Source organism: Phoxinus phoxinus (assembly GCF_949152265.1).
Source record: "Phoxinus phoxinus genome assembly, chromosome: 2".
NCBI lineage: Eukaryota > Metazoa > Chordata > Actinopteri > Cypriniformes > Leuciscidae > Phoxinus > Phoxinus phoxinus.
Window position 1 is genome coordinate 42,525,941 of NC_136877.1, and position 22,280 is coordinate 42,548,220.

Below are 22,280 nucleotides of genomic sequence, written 5' to 3' on the forward strand. Positions count from 1 at the left end.
TCTTATTGATTTACATACCAAGCTATTGGAATTTCATCTTACTTTTTTTGCCCATATAAATAGCAACTGCAGTAAATTGCCTGTTTTTACTCTGCATAAAATGTAAAAAAAAAAGTACTTATTCGAGTATGAGAGCCATATTCTGCATTTAATACTACTGTATATGAGCCATAAAAGCCTGATCAATTACACAACAAAAACACATATGCAAACTTTTTTGTAGATTTTTGCACCATTGCATTAAAAATTATTTTGTATATTTCAGGCTTTACATGGTTAAGATCAGTGTATTATGACGAAAAAAGTGTTGCAATGCCAAATATTTCATTATCTTAAAGCAGATGTTTTACAGTTGACAGTTGGCTTTTAAAAGTGTGAAATGGACGTGAAAGTGACCAAATCAACTGTTGGTCATCGTTAGTAATTCAGAACTGCAAGTGCTCAATCCACTCAAGCTCATCGCAAAATCAATGGTCGTCCTTGTGTAGCTTAGCCGGTTATCAATCACCTTGTCAATGAGTCGTACCAGTGAGTTTACTCCCTCTGCTCGCTACGTTTGACGTTGTCTTGGCGCTTGCCATATGCAGAAATAAGAAACAAATGTGGCTTTTCTGGAATTTGTTGGTTAACATCACAGAGGTGCTAAAATATTCAAATGTGTTCATGCTAATGTTGGTTTTTATTATTCATGTGAGTAATCCTATTGAGTTTTTTGGTTTGTTTGTTCTTGTATCCTCGTCTGGGTTATTTGGTCTGTCATTTTGAACTTTTTCGCTATCATCTTGCATTCCCTTTGGTAGCCCTCTCTCTCACTCACTGTGATCTGTGTTTCAGTGAGGTGTCGGCATCGCAGTGGGGGTGTGCTCATTATAAGAGAGTGTAGTCCCAACTAAAAATACACCCTCCTCCGTCTGGTTGAGACACGTATCATGCACACGCACACACATACATATAGTTCTGGCTTCTGCCGAGAGAATAAGTCTTGACTCTTTAAACACACATCAACCCACACAAATACACACACAGCACTTTATAATCAGACACACTCAGGAGTTCACAGTCTCTCAGCTTCAGGCTAGTTAAACTGGAGTGTTGAGGTCTACAACAGGACGGATTTTTTCCATCCAACTCCAAGTTTCATTCCGAAGGCACCCGGGAATTTTACTTCATGTCCATCTGCTCTCAATTTATAATCATTTTCATCCCGTCTGCTCAAACAAGGTCCATTCCTGCAGTCTGCCATGATCAGGGAAAACCTGGAAAAATGGGGTGGTTTTTAAATGGTGATTTCCAGGAAAAATATTAATAAATTAAATATTTAGAATGTATAATATTAAATAAATAATTATTTATAATATTAAATAAATAATTATTAAATAATGTATCGTTATAAAATTATAATAGTAAGAAATATTGTAATTAACGATAATTATTATTATTATTATTATTTTAATACAGTTTTAAAACCATCAAAGAGTCATAAAAATTTGCTCCAAAAATAGGTTGAAACACCCCAGGCAAAGTGAGTTTTTTGGACAAAATCAGCTTACATTTCTTGGTATAAATATAAAAATATTTTATATGTTTTAATTAATTTAAAAAAATTGCATAAGTGCATAAATAAAAGTATACTTTCCATTTTCTATTTATACATTTTTTTTGTCCAATAACATTTGTTTTAATAGTTTGTTTTCACCTTTCAAGGCAAATTGAATATAGAATTTATGCTAATATTGTCCAAACCCCAACTTTGCCTATAGGCATTTCAAAACTTTATGCCATTTCAAAGGCACTGTATATTTATGCATATTAGAGTAGTGTGTTGTTCCTTTTGCCTTATACCTCTATTCAAATCAATTGTTAATGTCATTCACTGTATGTATATTTCTGTGATATAGGGCCCTATCTTGCACCCAGCGCAATTGACTTTGTACACTGACGCATTTATCATTCCTATTTTGCACCCGCGCACAGCGGACTTTTCCCTCCACAGACGCACGTCTGTAAATTAGGGAATGAACTTGCGCTCCTGGGGGCGGTTCAGGGAAAAAAGGAGGCGTGTTCCGGCGCAAACATCGCCTGGTGTTATTTTTCAGTTTTAGAAAACAATTCCGCCACTGACCAGGAAAAACCTAGTCTAAAGACAGTGGCGCATATGGTATTTTAAGGGCGCATGCTTGGCCATTATGTAGCGTATGCACAACGCGCATACACTTTGATTCTCTAATCTAAACAGACGCATCAGTTTTCATTTTTGCAAATCATTCATTATTACAAAGAAACATATTAACACACGAGGGAAATCATTGTTGTGTCCATGAAGATGTTAAAAAATAGGCATAAATCTAGCTTACACATTTACCCAAATTATTATACGCCTGTTTAACTTATTTAGGTGGGTTTCTCCCATCCTCATACAATGTCACTTCTCTGTGTTTTACGGCCCTGACGAGAACGTCGGTCTCCTCAGCTGTGAACTGCTCCTGGCGTGCGCCTGGCAAATCCACCGTTATAATAGCAATCCGCCATGGAACAAGCGTGTCTGCTCTTAAAGGGAATGTGAGATGATGCTCTGATTGGTTTATTTCACGTTACGCCCAAACCACACCTATGAATAATGTAGCTACTTCAGACCAACCCATTTTAGATTTGCGTCGGGCGCAAGAGTAATTTATCCCACCGGTATAATAGCAACAGGGATCCGCCCACAAAGTTACTTGCGTTTCGCGTTTGCTGCTTGCGTTTCAGGTCGTTAAAATAGGGCCCATAGAGTGTTCCAAATCACTCACTTTTAAGGTTCCATTTCAGGATGCTCCCTTAGATGCCAGCTGTCTTTGTAGATGGTAAGCGAGCTCACTAGGTTTTGAACCAGAGCTTTACATTCATATTCTTCAAAAGGTTAACATAACGATTTAAATTATTTAAAATATGAAATAGTTTTAGCAACCATCTGTAAACAACATGTTGTTCGCTGAAGATTTCAGCTTATTGACAATCTCTGCTCCATAAACTCACCTCTTGTTGTTCCAAAACCAAAGACTTTCTTTTATCAGTGGGATGCAATAGAAAGTAAGATAATTTAGATATTAATTGGGTCTAAAATAACATTGGACCCCACTGACTTTTTGCAAGGACAAAAAAATGAAGAAGCCTGAGACATTTTCACAATTTCTTCTTTTGCATTCCACTGAAGAAAGAGAGTTTGAAACCACATGAGGGTGAGTAAATCATGGCAGACAGTTCCTTTTTGCGCTGTCCTTTTAAAAGAACTGAAATATACAGTTTAAAAAATGTATTCACAGAAATGTATCTCAACAACACTACAGGGAACTATGAACTTGTTTCTCAGACGTTTCATTGAAAAACTAACTAAATAACAACCACTCTCCCGCCGACAACGGAATACCTTCCGCATATGAATCATACATTTAGTCCCACTACAACAAATCTATTGTGGTCCCAATGAGAATTGGGGAGTGTTTGGAAGTCTTGACTAGCTCCATCCTGCCTCAGTGCTTTTTCACAACAGAAAGTGTGTGTTAGGAGGAACCAACTGCCCTCAGCTATTGTTTTCCACAAACCTATTAACAAGCACAGTCATTTATTTTCGAAGGAAGTTTGCCTCTCGATGGCCTGTCTGTCTGCCTTATGTTGACGTATTAGACTCCTTAAAGGAGACACACTACACCCAGCGGCCTGTGGTGACACAGAGTGAGATGAACCGGATGAGATCCATGAGAGCATCGCCGGGACACGCCCACTTTTAGTGTCCGTGTCCAATCACGCTGAAGAATGACTGTGTGTTATGACATCTGTTCTGAGATTCTAAAGATTGCAATTTCTGCTCTGAGATTCTAAAGCTGCACTCGGTCAAACAAAACTGTTCTGACCCCTATTGAGCTGCCTTGTTTCTTACCGTCTACTTTCTGACTGAAATAGAACCTCATAAGTGGCTGATGGGGACGCAACCTTCACACTCATGTGGTCAATCAGTACTTTTGTTATATAAGCTCCAAAGTTGGAGGTCAGGAAGATTTTTTTTTTAAAGAAATTAAAGGGATAGTTCACCCAAAAATTATGTCATTAAGTACTCACCCTCATGTTGTTCTGCAAGAACCAATGAGGTTGATTCTCGTGTTACGCAGCACGTTTGAGCTTCAGCAAGAACCAATGAGGTTGATTCTCGTGTTACGCAGCACGTTTGAGCTTCAGCAAGAACCAATGAGGTTGATTCTCGTGTTACGCAGCACGTTTGAGCTTCAGCAAGAACCAATGAGGTTCATTCTCGTGTTACGCAGCACGTTTTAGCTTCTGCAAGAACCAATGAGGTTGATTCTCATGTTACACATCACATTTGAGCTTCAGCGAGAACCAATGAGGTTCATTCTCGTGTTACGCAGCACGTTTGAGCTTCAGCAAGAACCAATGAGGTTGATTCTCGTGTTACGCAGCACGTTTGAGCTTCAGCAAGAACCAATGAGGTTGATTCTCATGTTACGCAGCACGTTTTAGCTTCTGCAAGAACCAATGAGGTTGATTCTCATGTTACACATCACATTTGAGCTTCAGCGAGAACCAATGAGGTTCATTCTCGTGTTACGCAGCACGTTTGAGCTTCAGCAAGAACCAATGAGGTTCATTCTCATGTTACACATCACGTTTGAGCTTCAGCGAGAACCAATGAGGTTCATTCTCGTGTTACGCAGCACGTTTGAGCTTCAGCAAGAACCAATGAGGTTCATTCTCGTGTTACGCATCACGTTTGAGCTTCAGCGAGAACCAATGAGGTTCATTCTCGTGTTACGCAGCACGTTTGAGCTTCAGCAAGAACCAATGAGGTTCATTCTCGTGTTACGCATCACGTTTGAGCTTCTGCAAGAACCAATGAGGTTCATTCTCGTGTTACGCAGCACGTTTTATCTTCTGCAAGAACCAATGAGGTTGATTCTCATGTTACGCAGCACGTTTGAGCTTCAGCGAGAACCAATGAGGTTCATTCTCGTGTTACGCAGCACGTTTGAGCTTCAGCGAGAACCAATGAGGTTCATTCTCGTGTTACGCAGCACGTTTGAGCTTCAGCGAGAACCACGTTTGAGCTTCAGCGAGAACCAATGAGGTTCATTCTCGTGTTACGCATCACGTTTGAGCTTCAGCAAGAACCAATGAGGTTGATTCTCGTGTTACGCATCACGTTTGAGCTTCAGTGAGAACCAATGAGGTTCATTCTCGTGTTACGCAGCACGTTTGAGCTTCTGCAAGAACCAATGAGGTTCATTCTCGTGTTACGCGCCACGTTTGAGCTTCAGCAAGAACCAATGAGGTTCATTCTCGTGTTACGCAGCACGTTTGAGCTTCAGCAAGAACCAATGAGGTTGATTCTCGTGTTACGCAGCACGTTTGAGCTTCAGCAAGAACCAATGAGGTTCATTCTCGTGTTACGCATCACGTTTTAGCTTCTGCAAGAACCAATGAGGTTCATTCTCGTGTTACGCAGCACGTTTGAGCTTCTGCAAGCACCGCACCGATATTTTCAATTTCACAATATTACTGTTTTTACTGTATTTTTTTTTTTATCAAACAAAGTAAGATTAAGACACTTCTTTCAAAAAGATCTTACTAACATCAAACTTCTCAGTGGTAATATATATTATGCTGATTATAAATTATAACATTTTGTTTGAAATAATATTTAAAAAAATTAAGTAAACAAGTTAGCAAGGTCTGTTACGGTAAATATATTTGCAATCCACAAAAACTGATATGCAAAAAAAAAAGTCTCTCTTCTTGTCTTTCTCTTCCGTTGTCTCGCGCTCTCTTTGGGTAGGGAGCCTGTCAAAGCATCAGACTGTGATCAAAGCTCACCCTGGCCCTCCGGGGCCCGTCTGGAATGGTCGCCATGGAGAGTGTCCTTGCTCTACTAATAACTGCCTTCAATCATTCCACTCAGTAACCAGACCCCTGTCACTAGGGCAACAGCAGGGTCACACCCACCCTGCCCCTGGCCTTTCAATGAGCTCCAGTGGACACGAGAACACATGAAAATATAACTCATGAACCACACTCTTTGTTAATCGACACAGTAAAGCAGGATGGGAAAGTGTTGCGAAGAAAGATCTTTCAGTTTATTTAGTTAGTTACTCCCCAACCCTGGTATCCATTACAGTATATCCTCCTGTCTCTCTCTCTCTCACACACACGCAGCTCATAAAAGCCTACGTCACATTAAAAGAGAAGTGCGAGCCGAACTCTGTGTCCTCTGAGGATAAAACCAGAGAGGAAGAGTGAGTAACATCCTCTCAGACGGTGTCTTAACCTGCTCCCCTGATACCCGGGCTCTTCATCAAAGCGCTTGTGCTCTCCGTGTTAAAATAATCATGCTTCTTTACGCTCTCATCCTTCGCTCTTTTTCCTCCGCCCTCCCGTGGCCCAGTTTGAAATGAATCACGGTGTAACAGCGCCCCGAAGCCTCTCCATCGACCGCCGCCACTCCCCAAGAGCTCCACCGAATCAATCTGTTTGAAAAACAAGCTATTCATCAGCATAACACCGTGGCCATATCGCTCGCGCAATATGAGAAATGCATCTGTATCAGTATCCACCTGCCACAGCTCAATTATATATTTCCATTATATTTTCCTGTGTGAGCCACTTATGAGTATGATTATAATAGCAGAAAGCTCATTCGGATGATGTGTGCTCATGAGAGGAGAGCCATATTACGTTTATGGATCGGCATTGAGTAGCAAGGGCCATTTGGGTTTGTGAATCAAGCAGCGTGGCATCAGATAGCCTGTACCGCCAGTGGCCCCTACTGAGTGTTCATGCATTTGGAGCTTATTAGAGAAATAGTTAAAGGGGTAGTTCACCTTAAAATAAAAATCAAGTCATAAATTACTCCTGGAGTTGTTCTAATGTCGTATGCTTTCTTTCTTTTATGGACCGCAAAGGGAGAATTTTAAAAAGGTTACGGCCTGCTCGCGCCGCTCGCCATATAATGGCGGTGAATAGCGACCAGCGGCAAGCTTTTTAAAAAAGACGCAAGAGTATCATAGATTGATCCCATGTGACACGTGTCGTATTTTGTTCGACGTAAAATTTACGATATGAAATTGAATGTTTTATTTAACGAAAATCCTGACCTTGACTGTTGGTCTTCAGTGCACATGGACGTGTGTGTTTGTGTGACTTTGTGCAGTTCACACAATTGAGCGGCACCTGTATGCTTATGCAGTGATATGATTTATGAGGATTTGAGCTACAGTGATGGATGGCAGGCAGTTTGGGTAAGGGTGACCCATTGGTTGTTTTCTCAAACAGTGCGTCCTAATCATGTGACATAATATGTGATCTGAGTTGCCTATAACTTAAGAGCAACCGATTCACATGGTTTTTTACATATATTTCATTCATTTTTGTTTACAGAGATTTACAGCATGTCAAAAATTTACAGTTTCTCACCAAAATAAAATCTTGAGGCTTTGACTCCTAACAAACTCCTAAATTGTAAAATGAATATTACACACTCTCTTTCATATATAGCCTACTGTATATATTGTATATGTATGTATATATAGCCTAATTATAGTCTTATTTTTAGATTACAATAATAATTATTATTATTTAATATTTATTTCACAGTATAATGATTTATATAGTTTTATTTTTAAAGAATAATAATTGAAAATAATAATAATATACTATTAAATAATAGTAATGCTAAAAATATTTTATGTATTACTAATATTTTACATATTATTGAAATTGTTGATGAATATTTTAATGTACAGTATAATATTACAATAGTTGTATTTCTCTTATTTTAAATTTTAGAATACTACTATTTTTATTAATTATTATTTAATATATTTTACAATAGCCTACACTAGTAATCTTAAAATAATAACTTTTTTAAAAATAATAATTATAATGCTAAAAATATTTAATTCATTACTAATATTTTACATTATTATTATTATTGTTGTTGTTGTTGTTATCAAAACAACAGTGTGAATGCAAAGTGGACTGAGACAGTATCACAAGTGAACTAAAGGTTTTAAAGTACAGTGTTACTGTAATTACATTTTTGTTTTGCTGTATTTCACTTTGTAGTTCGCAACGAATCAACCTTTTATTGTTAAAGTTGATTTGTTACTCATCCTGGCATTATAATACCATCTGTATTTATTTCATGGACATCCACCTAGTATGATGTTGACACAATGATCTACAGAGTTGGCGTGTTCCCGTATTCCTGTGTGCTCTGATGATGTAGGTAAAGGAAATGAGGTATTCTAGCCAGAAACCTGGGCGGCACTAGTCTCAGGCCCAGACGACCGCCCGTGGACTACATGCAAAGTGTCCGTGACAGCCGATTAAAGTCATTTGTGCAGCAACAATCAGAAAGGGCAGCAAAAATTTCACAGAAAAATCTATTTTATGCCGTTAGCCAGAAGTGTGGCTTGTGAGAAAAGAGCTGCCTGCTTTAGCCTGGGTCTGTGGAGAGAACGAGCGAGAGAGAAACAAGAAACGTTTCCTCTTCAAGATGTCCCTGAAGTGGACCTCTCGACTGCATCATGACATAATGGATTCGAAGTGTTTTAAGGTGTGTGTCGTTTCCCAGTTTGCTGTTCCTGTCATGTATTTTTGTTTGTCTGTGGTGCTGGAGTCATTGCAGCGGAGACGCACTGATTTGTACACGGGAGGCTGGGTACAAGTGATGATCCCTAGATATCCTGCTATTGTTGAGCAAACTGCAGGTAGGATTTAGGAGGATAAGAACAAAGGGTTGATAACACACATTCTTTTACTATGTTGTGGTTTCATTGATACTTGCTGAGCGATTTAAAGGGAGATATCACCCACAAATGGTAACATTGACATCATTTATTCACCCTCATGTAGTTACAAACCTGTATGACCTGTATATTAAAATAAGCATTTTCTTTATGAATATATGTTAAATGTAATTTATTCTTGTGATGGCAAAGCTGAATTTTCAGCATGTCTTCAGTGTCACATGATCCTTCAGAAATCATTCTAATATGCTGATTTGTTGCTCAAGAATTTTGAAAACAGTTGTGCCGCTTAATATTTTGGTGGAAACCATGATACAATTTAATTTAGGATTCTTTATTCAAGGCGAGACACGGCAGGCAAAAACTGTTTTTTTTTTCACTGGTCAATTTTGAGATTTTGGAATATTTGTCATCAATAACATGTCTTCTTTCAGACTTGTGGTGAAAAAAAAATCTGAAATATACATTTAGGTCTTCATTTTACTACACTTTGTCTGTTTGCGTCTGTATATTTCTCATAAATTCAACAAAAGTTAGCGTTCTAAATCATCCCGCTACCCCGCGATCTCTGTCTGCACCCCGTCATTTACATAAACTGTTAGAAAGCTCTCTCTCTCTACAATGCTGTCGGATCCAAATATGGTCATTTCCTTTTTAATCAGCAGCCAATCGTGAAAGTAAAAGGCAAACGTTCTGTAGGCAAACGTCAGTGACTTGAATTTGATGTGAGCGCCAACTGGCAACCAGTGCAATTTTGTGAGGAGAGGAGTGACGTGTGCTCTCTTCGGCTCGTTGAAGACCACTCTGCAGCATTCTGGATCAGTTGCAGAGGTTTGACAGTGCAAGCTGGGAGACCAGCCAGGAGAGCATTACAGTAGTCCAGTCTGGATAGAACAAGCGCCTGAACAAGTTGTGCATGCTCTGATAGGAAAGGCCTGATCCTTCTGATGTTGTACAAGGCAAATCTGCATGACTGGGCAGTGCTAGCAATGTGGTCTGTGAAGATCAATTGTTCATCAATTACAACTCCAAGGTTCCTGGCTGATCTTGATGGAGTAATGGATGACGAGCTGAATGGTGAAGTTGTGATGAAGTGCTGGGTTAGCCGGGATTACAAGTCTCTCTGTCTTCGCAAGGTTTAGTTGAAGGTGGTGGTCTCCACTTCAGTAGCACCTATACACACCACAGTTTCCAGTCTTGTACCTAGTTATATTATGAAGACATTTACAGAGGGATTTGTAAATATATTATTCCTAGCCTGATTTATATAACATTTTATTCCATTTTTTTTAGGCTATTGACAGTATATTCTGATTTACAGGATAACAAAAGTAGATATCCATAAATCCCTAATTTTTGTCCCATCTAATATGTGAACACAATGAAAAAAATGTTTTTAACCTGGCTTTATCCAATACTCATATTTCGTTTTTTTAAATATATGCAAATTAGTGCATATTTAATTAGATATTGCCTAATTTGCATATTTAAAAATTAAATTACAGAAAACTTGTAATACATTTTTTTCTCAACTTAATGTAGGTAATCAACTGGGAAAGTTTCGTGGTGATATCTGCTAGTTAAAAATGTTACCCTATTCACCTGTAGTGTCTCGCCTTAAAATAAAGCCTTTTTTGTAACCTTAGAAATGTCTTTACTTTCACTTTTTATCAATGCATCCTTGAAGAATAAAAGTAATTTCATTGTATGTGTGACAGACGTGTCCAGAACATTCCTTGCGTTTACCTTTTGGGTTTTATAGAAGAAAGAAAGCCAAACAGGTTTGGAATGACATGAGCGTGAGTCAATTATGACAGAATGTTTTTAATTCCTTTAACACTGTCATAACTTTGGTCTCTCACAGTTTAACCTCAAGTAGGCTATCGACACTTTTGTCTGCTTTTGGCAATCCGATCAGTCATTCCAAAGATTAATGAAGGTAAAATATCCAGCTTACAGGAGATCAAACACAGATTTCACGAAAACTGCCCACACATATCCAATCGGCCCCTCTCCGGGAATCTTCCTCACCGCTGTCTTCCTCATTTGTTGCCAGATTCACTGCTGTGTGTCATTTCAGAGCAGGAGCATCGTGCTGAGACGGACAGCTTAAGTCACTGTCAGACACACACACGTTTCACTATTTCCCTCTTGCCTCCACACATACACACACGTGCACAGATAGCGATGGAAGCACTGAGCCAGAGAGGCAGGGCCGGGCCGGCTCAATATCATCCTCCTAGTGATATGGAAATAAAGACCGGCCAAGCATGACAGCATTGGGCTTAGTGAGCTTGTGCCTACAGACACGCGCACACAGGACATAAATACAGCTTTAACAGTAACACTCTCCTGCCTGTTTGGCGACAGGGTTGACGGCAGAAGACGGGCCGCTAGGCTACATGGTTCAGAGCTCCGCCGGTGCGCGAAGCATATGTGTCCGACAGGCCATCGGCGTCTTTTATAAGGGATGATGGTCTAGTGCACTGGACTGTATCAGTCTAGGATATACAATGAGCTCTGTTACATCATTCACAGCATTAGTGCTGTAGATCAGCCGTTTTCAAACTTTTCGGCACCTATATGTGTAAACTGTGTGAGAAAAATTGCAAGTGTGATATTACAAAGGCAGAATGTGTCCTATATTCTTTTTTTTCTTCTTTTTTTTACTGTAATTGTACGAAGCCGAAACAAAAGATTACAAAATTGTCTGCAAGATATCTATTTTTTTTTGTTGACAGCATTGTTTTCTACCTAATTTTAGAGTAATATTAAAGGAGAACTCCGGCGCAAAATGAACCTTTGGTCTAATTACACATTGTTACCTAGTCAACCGTTATCTGAGATTTGTTTTCATGATTATCGAATGTAAATAGTTTTATCTCTAAAAACTGTTTATCTCTAAAAACTGTATAAATCTGATGAAATTTATGTGTACAGTACTTCTCACAATAAATATTGTTCCAAAGTAATTTAACAGAGAATATTGCCTTGAAACCGCATGTGAGCTGCTAAAGGCGAGGAGAAACTCCCTAGAAAGATCCACAACAGAGGAACAAATGCAAACTGTTCTTATATGAATTATGTATTTGTGTTGAAACGAAGCAGATATGAAAATTAAATTTTTTGTTTTTACTAGACTTATTTTTACTTTCAAAGTTTAGGATTTTCAATAGAATAAAAAGTACAGTTTTTAATCTTATTTATCAGATTTTTTTTAGTCAGGGTTGCCAGGTTTGTGTAACAAAACCATCCCAATTGCTATTCAAAACTCACCCAATCGTGTTCCAGGGGTAAAAATTGCATTCTGTGTGTCGCATGTGTGTCGGTGTCAGAGGGCGTTTAATTGCGGAGGAACATAGGCGAATTGAATTTAAAATAAGATGTGCAGCAGCAGCTGTCCAGCTAACTAACAGTGATGCGTGATCAAATGAAAACAGCAGACGGGGAGATGTCAGTCAGCGGCGTCTGCACCTGCTCTCTGGACACTTTCATCCAACACCATTTAATAAAGGAGACGGTGGCCACAAAATTATACATAAAATATGATGCACAACAACAGCAGCACATGGATGTGTCACTTTTGATCGATTCTGGGTAGTAGATTGGGTGTGGTTGCTATATGGATGCTATGGTGTTCTAGGTGGTTGCTAGGGTGTTATTGGTGTTTGCTAGAGAGTTCTGGGTAGTTGCTCTGTGGTTGCTAGTGTGTTCTGGGTAGTTGCTCTGTGGTTGCTAGGGTGTTCTAGGTGGTTGCTATGTTATGTGGATGCTAAAGTGTTGTAGGTGGTTGCTAGGGTGTTGTAGGTAGTTGCTCTGTGGTTACTAGAGTGTTCTGAGTAGTTGCTAGGGTGTTATAGGTAGTTGCTATGCTATGTGGATGCTAGAGGGTTGTAGGTGGTTGCTAGGGTGTTGTAGGTTGTTGCTCTGTGGTTCTGAGTAGTTGCTAGGGTGTGGTTGCAATGTGGATACTAGGGTGTTGTAGGTGGTTGCTAGAGTGTAGGTGATTGCTATGTGGTTGCTAGAGTTTTCTGAGAGGTTGCTTTGTAGTTTCTAGGGTGTTCTGGTTGGTTGCTCTGTGGTTGCTAGGGTGTTCTGGGTAGTTGCTCTGTGGTTGCTAGTGTGTTCTGGGTAGTTGCTCTGTGGTTGCTAGGGTGTTCTAGGTGGTTGCTATGTTATGTGGATGCTAAAGTGTTGTAGGTGGTTGCTAGGGTGTTATAGGTAGTTGCTCTGTGGTTGCTGGAGTTTTCGGAGTAGTTGCTAGGGTGTTATAGGTAGTTGCTATGCTATGTGGATGCTAGAGTGTTGTAGGTGGTTTCTAGGGTGTTGCTCTGTGGTTCTGAGTAGTTGCTAGGGTGTGGTTGCTATGTGGATACTAGGGTGTTGTAGGTGGTTGCTAGGGTCTTGTAGGTGGTTGCTAGAGTGTAGGTGATTGCTATGTGGTTGCTAGAGTTTTCTGAGAGGTTGCTTTGTAGTTTCTAGGGTGTTCTGGTTGGTTGCTCTGTGGTTGCTAGGGTGTGCTGGGTGATGGCTGGGGTGTGGTTGCTATGTGGATGCTAGGGTTTTGTTGGTGGTTGCTAGGGTGTGCTGGGCGATGGCTGGGGTGTGGTTGCTATGTGGATGCTAGGGTTTTGTTGGTGGTTGCTAGAGTGTTCTGAGTAGTTGCTATGCTATGTGGATGCTAGAGTGTTGTAGGTGGTTGCTAGGGTGTTGTAGGTAGTTGCTCTGTGGTTGCTAGAGTGTTCTGAGTAGTTGCTAGGGTGTGATTGCTAGGGTGTTGTAGGTGGTTGCTAGCGCATTAAAATTTTTGACGGTTATTTTCAGTATCGTTTTTACCGATTAGCAGTTGCAGCCCTAGAAATACTACAAGCAGTTTGGTGGAATGCTATTCTGAACACAGCCTTACACTGTACTCGATGCATCAAGGTTTTAATGACTATCCTTGGTTTACACCAAATTCAGATGGTTTCTTTTACGTTTAGTGTTACGCTTTTCGCGTAATGAAAAAAACTCTACACATATCTTCACATCATCAAGCAATAATGTGGTGTAGCACCAGTGTGGATCCAACAGTTCACTCATATGTGTCCGGCTTTCAGTTCTCCACAGGCGGTTGGATTTTCCTGCGAACATCATCCATCATGCAGCGACCGTCTCTGGCGTCTCTCCTCCAGTCTGTCCACATGTTGACAGTTTAGCTCCATGCATCATGCACATGTGTATCAACACGCCTCCACATTGTCATGCTCATCTCTCACTCCATCCCTGCCTCATATGTTCACTGCTTTCATTTCCTCCCACCCCATTGCCCCAGCCTTCCCTTCAGTCATCCATCCTGGTCTTCTCCTTCTTCTTATTCCTCTAAATTTATATCATTTTCTCCCATCTCACAGCACGTTGCTACGTGGCGCATTAATATAGATTTATGTTGATGCGTGCCAGCTATTTTACAGCTTCAAATGTGACTCATTCAACCAGAAAGTTATCTAGGTCATTAAATGTCAAATCAACCAAATGTTCAGAAACTTCCCCTGCTCAAATTTTTTATTTTGTTCATTTTTTATTTTTTTCTGAAGAAAGACAAACATTAATCAAGAAGAAAGCCAAAATATTAAATGTCATGAATGTTTAATAACTGATTAATCCACTAATTTGTAGAGGGGGTCGTAATGACAGTTTTCACCTGAGATTTGGAGCCGAGGGGTAAAAATAACTTTAGAAAGATGACATCTTCATTATTTTATTTTTACACTGAGATTGGTAGGTCTATTAGTACAATCTGCTAATGGTGACAGTTCAAAAATGAGAAAAAGCACTTCTTGTGCTCTCTACAAAAGAGTGGATTACTCAGTAAATTTACATCTATGAAATTTATTATTTTGGCTTTCTTCTTCATTTATGTATTTCTTTCACCAGAAAAAAACTCTGGCTGAGTCGACACATAAAACCCATCTGTTTTAACTTTAGTTTAATTCAGCAAAGATGCATTCAATTGTTCAGTGACAGTAAATACTTTTACATTGTTAAAAAAAAAAAAAATCTATTTCAAATAAATCCTGTTCTTTTTTTCTTTTATAATGAGAATGTAATTTACTAGAATGATTTTTGAAGGATCATGTGACACTGAAGACTGGAGTGATGATGCTGAAAAAATAAATTACTGATAATTCAGCTTTTCTGGGAGGGGGGTAGGGGAGGCAGTTTATTAAGGAATTTGTTAAAATTCCAGCATGAATAACAATATATTGTGAAAAGTAGAGTGATCTAAAATGAAGTGTACTATGATATAAGGTTTTTGTCTGTGCTGTAGTGAAGTGGTGTCTGTTGGGCCGCTGAGTGGCGGTGAGCTGTCAGGCCACATGAGCGTCAGGCCCACGAGCTGAGGAACGTTTCATCTCTGTCTTCAGTTCAGAGCAGGACACTCAAACATCTCTGAGGAAACAAACACACACACATGTACACAGATACAGTAAACACCTCATTAGTTTACGTGGTTCTTCTACTATGACAGTTACAGATAACCTGCCTGACGGCCACAAAAACACACGGTCTGTGTAATATGTATTTAATCATAAACTACATTCATTGATTCTCATATACTTTAATGATTGATTCTGGACATTTTGCAGTAGACTTTTTTTTTTTTTTTAAGAAATACTTTCATTAATAATAATAATACTTTTATTCAACAAGGAGGCATTCAATTGATCACAACAACACAGACCTTTATAAAAGACCTTTTTAAACTTACAAAATATTTTTATTTAAAATGAATGCTGTTTTTTTTTTTTTTTACTTCCTATTCATCAAAAATCTTGAAAAAATATATATGATGGTTTCCACAAAAATTTTAAGCAGCACAACTGTTTCCAACACTAATGATATTAAGAAATATTTCTTGAGCAACAAATCAGCATATTAGAATGATTTCTGAAGGATCATGTGACACTAAAGACTGGAGTAATGTTGCTGAAAACTCAGCTTTGAGTTGTTGTTTTTTTTTTCTTAACTTTTTATTTATTTTGATCACATAAATGCATGCCTTGGTGAAAATAACCGACTTAAAAAACATTAAAACATCAGTCGTGTATAACATAACCCATTATTTTTTTAAATAATGCAGTGAATTAGGTACTTAACTAGCTATATCATATTACTTTTAGGTACTTTACCTATAACAGTTATTTTTATATTTATTTTATTTCTTTCTTTTTTCTTTTTTCTTTGGAACTTGATAAACACAAAACCAGTTATTCATTTCAAATGATGACAGATCGTCTCGTGGCCGTCTCATCCCATCTCAAACTCTGGGCCGTTTATTGTGTCCCAAACCAAAGAAGCCCCCAAATTAGTAACAATGAAACCCAGTTTATCAACTGGTATTGGTTAAGTAATGCAGGACACATGCATATTAAGTAGCCATGTGCGTAATGAGTGTCCATTGCTGTATGTTCTACAAGTTGCGATTCCAGGGCTGTCCACTACATCCAAAATCATGCTGTAGTCCTGGAGGCACATTTTCACCCTCAATGTGGTGTAGGTAAGGTGAACAGAGACCCTGTTACATGGATTCAATTAGACAGCAGGGCCAGATCGGGCCACTGAGCATGTCCGTGCGATCCCACTGCGGACTGAGAGGAGAAAGGGTTGTTGTAGAAGAAAGCAAAAACAACAGAATCTTTCTAGATTTATCTCTAGTAAAAGGAAGACATGCTGAAAGAGCAACATCTAAGCAATAAAAATGTTTCTCTGAGGAGTCCAACCAGAAAGTCTAGTGTCCAATGAAACATCTCTGTGATTTTTAACCACAAAAGCCAATGGGGATGTTTCTAGCCTGTTGCTAAAAATGTAGCTTTGATATTTTGGTCCAAAGACGAGAATGAATCCCCTATTCTATTGCAAACGCCCATGTGCTTGAATGCTAGAATATTCTTTTAAAAAAAAACAAAAAACACAGCGCTTCCTCCCACACACATCCTCAACACTTCTTCACCATCCACACAATTATCAGCACGATTTGCTGCTCTGAAGAGCGCTGGCTACTCTAATGATGCTCTGGTTTGTTCCTCTGTTTGTCTAACCCACTCTTTCTGACATTTGTTTCAGCGAAATGATATCGCCTTTCTGCTGTGTGGCCGAATTGCCAGTAATGATGATGATAATTGCAGACTGATTTACTCCCTTGAATTAATGATTGGTGGGTACTTGGAAGCATTACTTCAAAGTAAATGTCAGGAAAACAACATTTGATGAGTGGCCAAATGTCCCTGGGATGGAACAACTTTCACGGCCTGGTCTCGGTATGTTTTTGGAACGGTCTTTAAAAGGTACAGACAGGCTCTAAAATTAACTTGCCAGAATTTTTTTTTATTTTATTTTATTTTTATTTTTTACTATGATAGTGAGATTCTGCTGTTCTTCTTGTACATTTGCGCTGTTTTGGAATGATTGTTTGAATGCATTTGCTTTCTGGATCATTGGACTGCAAAGACACGAAATCAGGTTAAAAGAAGTCGACTCCGATAGCCTCGTTGTTAGCGTGCCGACATTTAACGCTTCGTTCCGCCGAACCGAGTTCGATTCCCAGCTCGAGGTCCTGTGCCAATCCTATTCCCCTCTCTCACTACCACATGCTTTCCTGTCAAAATCTGTAGGTAAAAAAGGCACAAAAAGGTCAAAAACATAACTTAAAAAAAACGTTGTAGATTATGCAAATTATGTTAATGATGTAATTTTGCGTGCTTCATTAATTTATTTGTATTATTTACGCTAAATTATTTTAACAAATTAAGGATTTTTAATTAATTGCATGTGTTAACATGTTAACCTTCACAGCCCTAATATATATATATATAAGCCAGGGGTGGCGAACTCTGGCCCTGGAGAGCCATATTCCTGCAGAGTTTAGCTCCAACCCTGATAAAAACTCCCCTGCCTGTAGCTTTAGGCCTCCAGACTAATACGTTTTCGTTTGAAAACGCAGCTTTTTCTCTCCGTTTTGGCCTTCAGTCCACACTTTCGCATTGTAGTGTGAACTGTCAAAACGGAGGAATTTAAAAACGATGATGTACAGTAAGTTTAGTCATGTGACGCATATTGTACGAATAGATCATATGTTTATACCGGTATTGTGAATGTTATGTTTCACTTTCACACAGTTGGTCAAATATGTTACTTTGCACTTCATATCACAGTCCTGCAAAGATGACAGAAAACTAACTCACAAGTGCTGTCCTGAGGCAATACATGAGAGCAGTTGCGTTTTAGACCAAACATATGGTGACTGAGTTCGACATCAGTGAATGGTGAGATATTTTGCTAAATAAAACTATCCTGTCAGCAGAATTGCGCGATAACTTTATTTATTTTTTCATCTGTATCATCTCCGTGAGCTTTTGTGAGGTTTTACCCATGCGCAGTAAGGTGAATTTAGCGTTTACAGGCTATTTCCAAAAGTTTCTTATCCACACTGAAACGTCGGAATACGCTAGTGTGGACGAAGAGCGTTTTTAAACGAAAATCCCGTTTTCAAATGTATCCGGATTAATGTAGATGTAGCCCTAGAAACCCTTCAGAACTTGATTAGCTGGGTCAGGTGTTTTGATTAGTGTTGGAGGCTAACTCTACAACGTTCACCACCCCTGATATACACACTTGCCTTAAAGAGACTTTTTGTCTGGAAGTTTTTGCACACGCCGCCAGAAGCTCAGAAGAGCTTGATCTAACAGAACAATGTTATCTCAAAGCTCCTGTATCTGTCAGACACTAAAATCTCAAACCGAGTTAATAGCAGCCATGCGTTGATGTTGTTTTGTAGAGAGATTTAGTGCTCAGATTTCGATGGAAATGATGCTAGGCGTGTCGCATGTGCGTGTGTTTTATTTTTGTGATTCAGGCCTCAATTAAAGCCTGGATCTGAGATGAAAGGGCTAGTTCAGCAAAACCATCTACTCTGCTTCATTTTGTTTCAAATCTATATCATTCTTTAGTGGAAAATGTTTTCTTGAAGGTTTAGTGCCTCCCTCACCGACCATTTGTTGAATTATTGTAAATATTTCTAATTGCATGTTTTCTATCTTTAAGAGTTTCAGACTATTTTGTGTCTCTATCAGTGTTAAGCATTTAAAAAAATGGCACGGTCATAATGTCGGGCTCGTTCTGTGTGTTTTTGTGCACAACGCAGGTTATTAATAATCACCCAGCTGGCCGTCTCCTGTCACCCAGAGAGGCTTACGTCAATCTAGACCCAGACTGTATTTTGTACCTGATGTAATTGTCATGGTACGACATATTAACATTCCTGTAGGTCACTTTGGTAAGAAACCACCCGCCAAGAAAATGAATATGAATGCAAATGCAATCGTTTTGTTTTGCTTTTAGTCTAATGTTGACCTTAGTATCACAATAGAACCCCTGAAACACTCTCTCGAAGGTTATAACAACCTAAGCAGAGTGCGCTAGTTAAAATCTGATGCTTACACAATCTCCATCCAACCCTGCGGGAGACATTAATGCAGTGAAGGCTGCGATGACCTCCTGATCTTCCACCAATGGAAGGAGTTTAGATATGAAAACCTTAAGTAATAAAGGCTGCATCTCTTCCAAGTTGCCCTCCAGATACTCGTTCATGCTTATGTAAAATTCCACAGGAATCCTTGGATATTGCATAATTGATATAGTGGGAGGAAACTTATAGGGACTTGGGACGTGTTCAGTACACTCATGTGCAGCTAAATATGTGTCTTGGAAAGTCTGAAAGGAACATTGTCAGTGGGCCATATGTAAGAATGTATTTATCGCTTTTTGTATTGCAAATGTGTGAACGGCTTGTAAAGAAGCGTAAAAAATTAGACCTTCCCCGACTTCCTAAAGGTTGTCTACAAAAGCCTGTAGACTGATTTTTATGTGAAGGACTCCTGGTTTCGCCAGGGAAATCCAAAGGATGTGACATTTACGCACGCTCCTGAGAACCTCTCTTCTGTACAATGACATATGAAATGAATGCTTATACAATGTTCAGGATAATGCCGAATGAGCCATTCTGTACTGTAAGGTTATAATTTGTCATGCAAAGAAAAGCGATTAATTCAAACTATAGTCTCACTGTTAGGTGTCTGGTTGCTGCAACAAGGAAACAGGATTTCTAAGCAGCAGTCTTTATTAATCATACACTTTAAACTTACAGAAATGCTCGGGAGATTAGGAAACACAGGACAGAACAACCAGGTCACCATCAATGATGACAGACAACTAGACAGCACAAGACTCAGACTTAAATACACAGTTGATAGGGTGGAAATAATTAGACTGATTAACAAGATAATCAAGACACACAGCTGAACCAAATGAACTAATGAAGACTGTGGTCATGGAAACAAGGAGTGGCGGGAAACTGAACAAAATGAACACAGAAGGCCAAAGTCCAAAAACAAACAGACATGTAACACTCACATAGCCAAATCTACCTAGGGTACGTTTACACGACATTGATTTGCTTAAAACGAAGAAGTTTTTCCTTTGAGTTTTCCGCGTTCAGACGACATTATTGTCAAAACAATCCCCATTCTCACAAATCCGTGAAAACGACAAAAAAATTACGTCGCTCTCAGCCGCGTGGACGGTGGCGGGATGTTCCCTGTATTTCCAACTTTTTACTTCTAAGCGAAGAACGAAAAATAATTTTGCAATGAGTATATTGGGGGCCTTGAATCACGCTCAGTCTCTTGTACATTGAGTGTGAGCATGGGTAATAAGTTGCTGGCTGCAGTTCACTTAACGGCCACCGGTGTCACTAATAACAAGGGTTTCTGAATTCTACATATACAGTATCCCCTTTAATGCACACTCTTGGTAATATAATATATATTTGCATATTATTCGGGGGGAAAAAAGTGTAATCTTTCATCAGATTAGTGGCTATTGAGGCAATGTTTTAGGCCAGGGGCCCATCTAAAAAATATATGTGTGTATATTTGTTTTTCTATTGTGATGTATATCTGAGTGAAACTGCTTCTCAAACGAGAAAAATGTAGGCTGGATTTTGTGTGAAAAACATTTTTCATAAATAATTTGTGATGGAATCAAGTTATATTTTGGATTATCCTGATTTATTCAGGTTGCACACTCTTAAAGGGACAGCTCAGTCAAAAATAAAATGTCTGTCAGCATTTAAATCATCTTTCAAACTAGTGTTTTTCTCCATGCATTAAAAGTCAGTGGGGACCAAAAAACATTAGATCTCATTAACTTCCATTGTTTGGAGGAAAATATAAGTTTGGAAAAACATCAGGAAGAGTAAATGAGAAAAATGTCTCTCTCTTTTTTTCTGTGAGCATTTTTCACATTTCAGTGAACTATCTCTTTAATATTGTCTTTATGGATCCATATAAAGTTAACTACATGTAGGACTGATTGATCTGAGACTTTTGAACGATTTTCTGTCATGTCACTCTGAACATAATGAGATGGTTTCACAAGCAGCTTTAATGGTCACTTTTAACCCGTCGGACACTGACCAGTCGCCGTTACAGGAAGAGGAAATTACTCTTGCAGGATTTCTCTTACGGAGACAAATTCAGACAGGGTGTTAAAGAAATGATGACTGTCGCTGTCTTCTGTGTATGTGTTTATGGGTGAGTGGACCATCACTCTTCAGACGGTGTGTCTGTCTTCCCCTCCATGAGTCTGCCTGTCACTCTCAAGCCAGCGACGAGCCGTATCTCCCAGCATTCCACACACCAAGTGCCCTTGCCATCTCTCCAGCCGTTGCCGTGCCAACAGCACCTGTTTCTTCTCCCTCTCTTTTCCCCGGGGACAAAAAGTCAAAGGCGGCTATCCGTCTCCCCCCTCTGGCAGCCATATAACTACAAACTCATCATAGGTCTATTAGTGCTGGACTCTTTCAGTCCCACTGTGACTTGTAATAACCGGAGGGGCGCCATTACTGTTAGCACACATTTGCTCACCGATTTTTCTATATAGTGTGTCAGTAGGGCTGAAAATCAAGAACCGGTTCTTTTTAAGAGCTGATTTCAGTTTTAAAAAAGAAATGGTTCTTGAATGTGTACACTTAACATTTTAAAGGAACATGAAAAACGTTTCTCGCATTCATTTGAGAATGAATTGTTTGCTTGAGTCTCATCTTTTATAATTAATGAAGCATGATCGTACTGAATCGAAGGTCATTATTTTATGATCACATCAAGATAAAAAATAAAAATAAACTACAACCATTAGTGTATTGTGTTTTTTTTAAGGCTTGTGACACTCGCTGTAATTTCGGTTAGTAATTTCGGACTGGTTTGTTATGACAGTATCTACAGTAAGTTACACATTCAGAACAGAGTTTTGTTTAGATAGATAGATAGATAGATAGATAGATAGATAGATAGATAGATAGATAGATAGATAGATAGATAGATAGATAGATAGATAGATAGATAGATAGATAGATAGATAGATGCATAGCACAAATAATACTCAAAG

At 39.0% G+C, this 22,280-nt stretch overlaps 1 protein-coding gene across 3 annotated transcripts in view; it reads left to right on the forward strand.

Moving 5' to 3' along the window:
• The window catches only part of syt7b (synaptotagmin VIIb), a 127,871-nt gene that overhangs the window by 96,385 nt on the left and 9,206 nt on the right, over positions 1–22,280 (forward strand). The window lies entirely within an intron of this gene.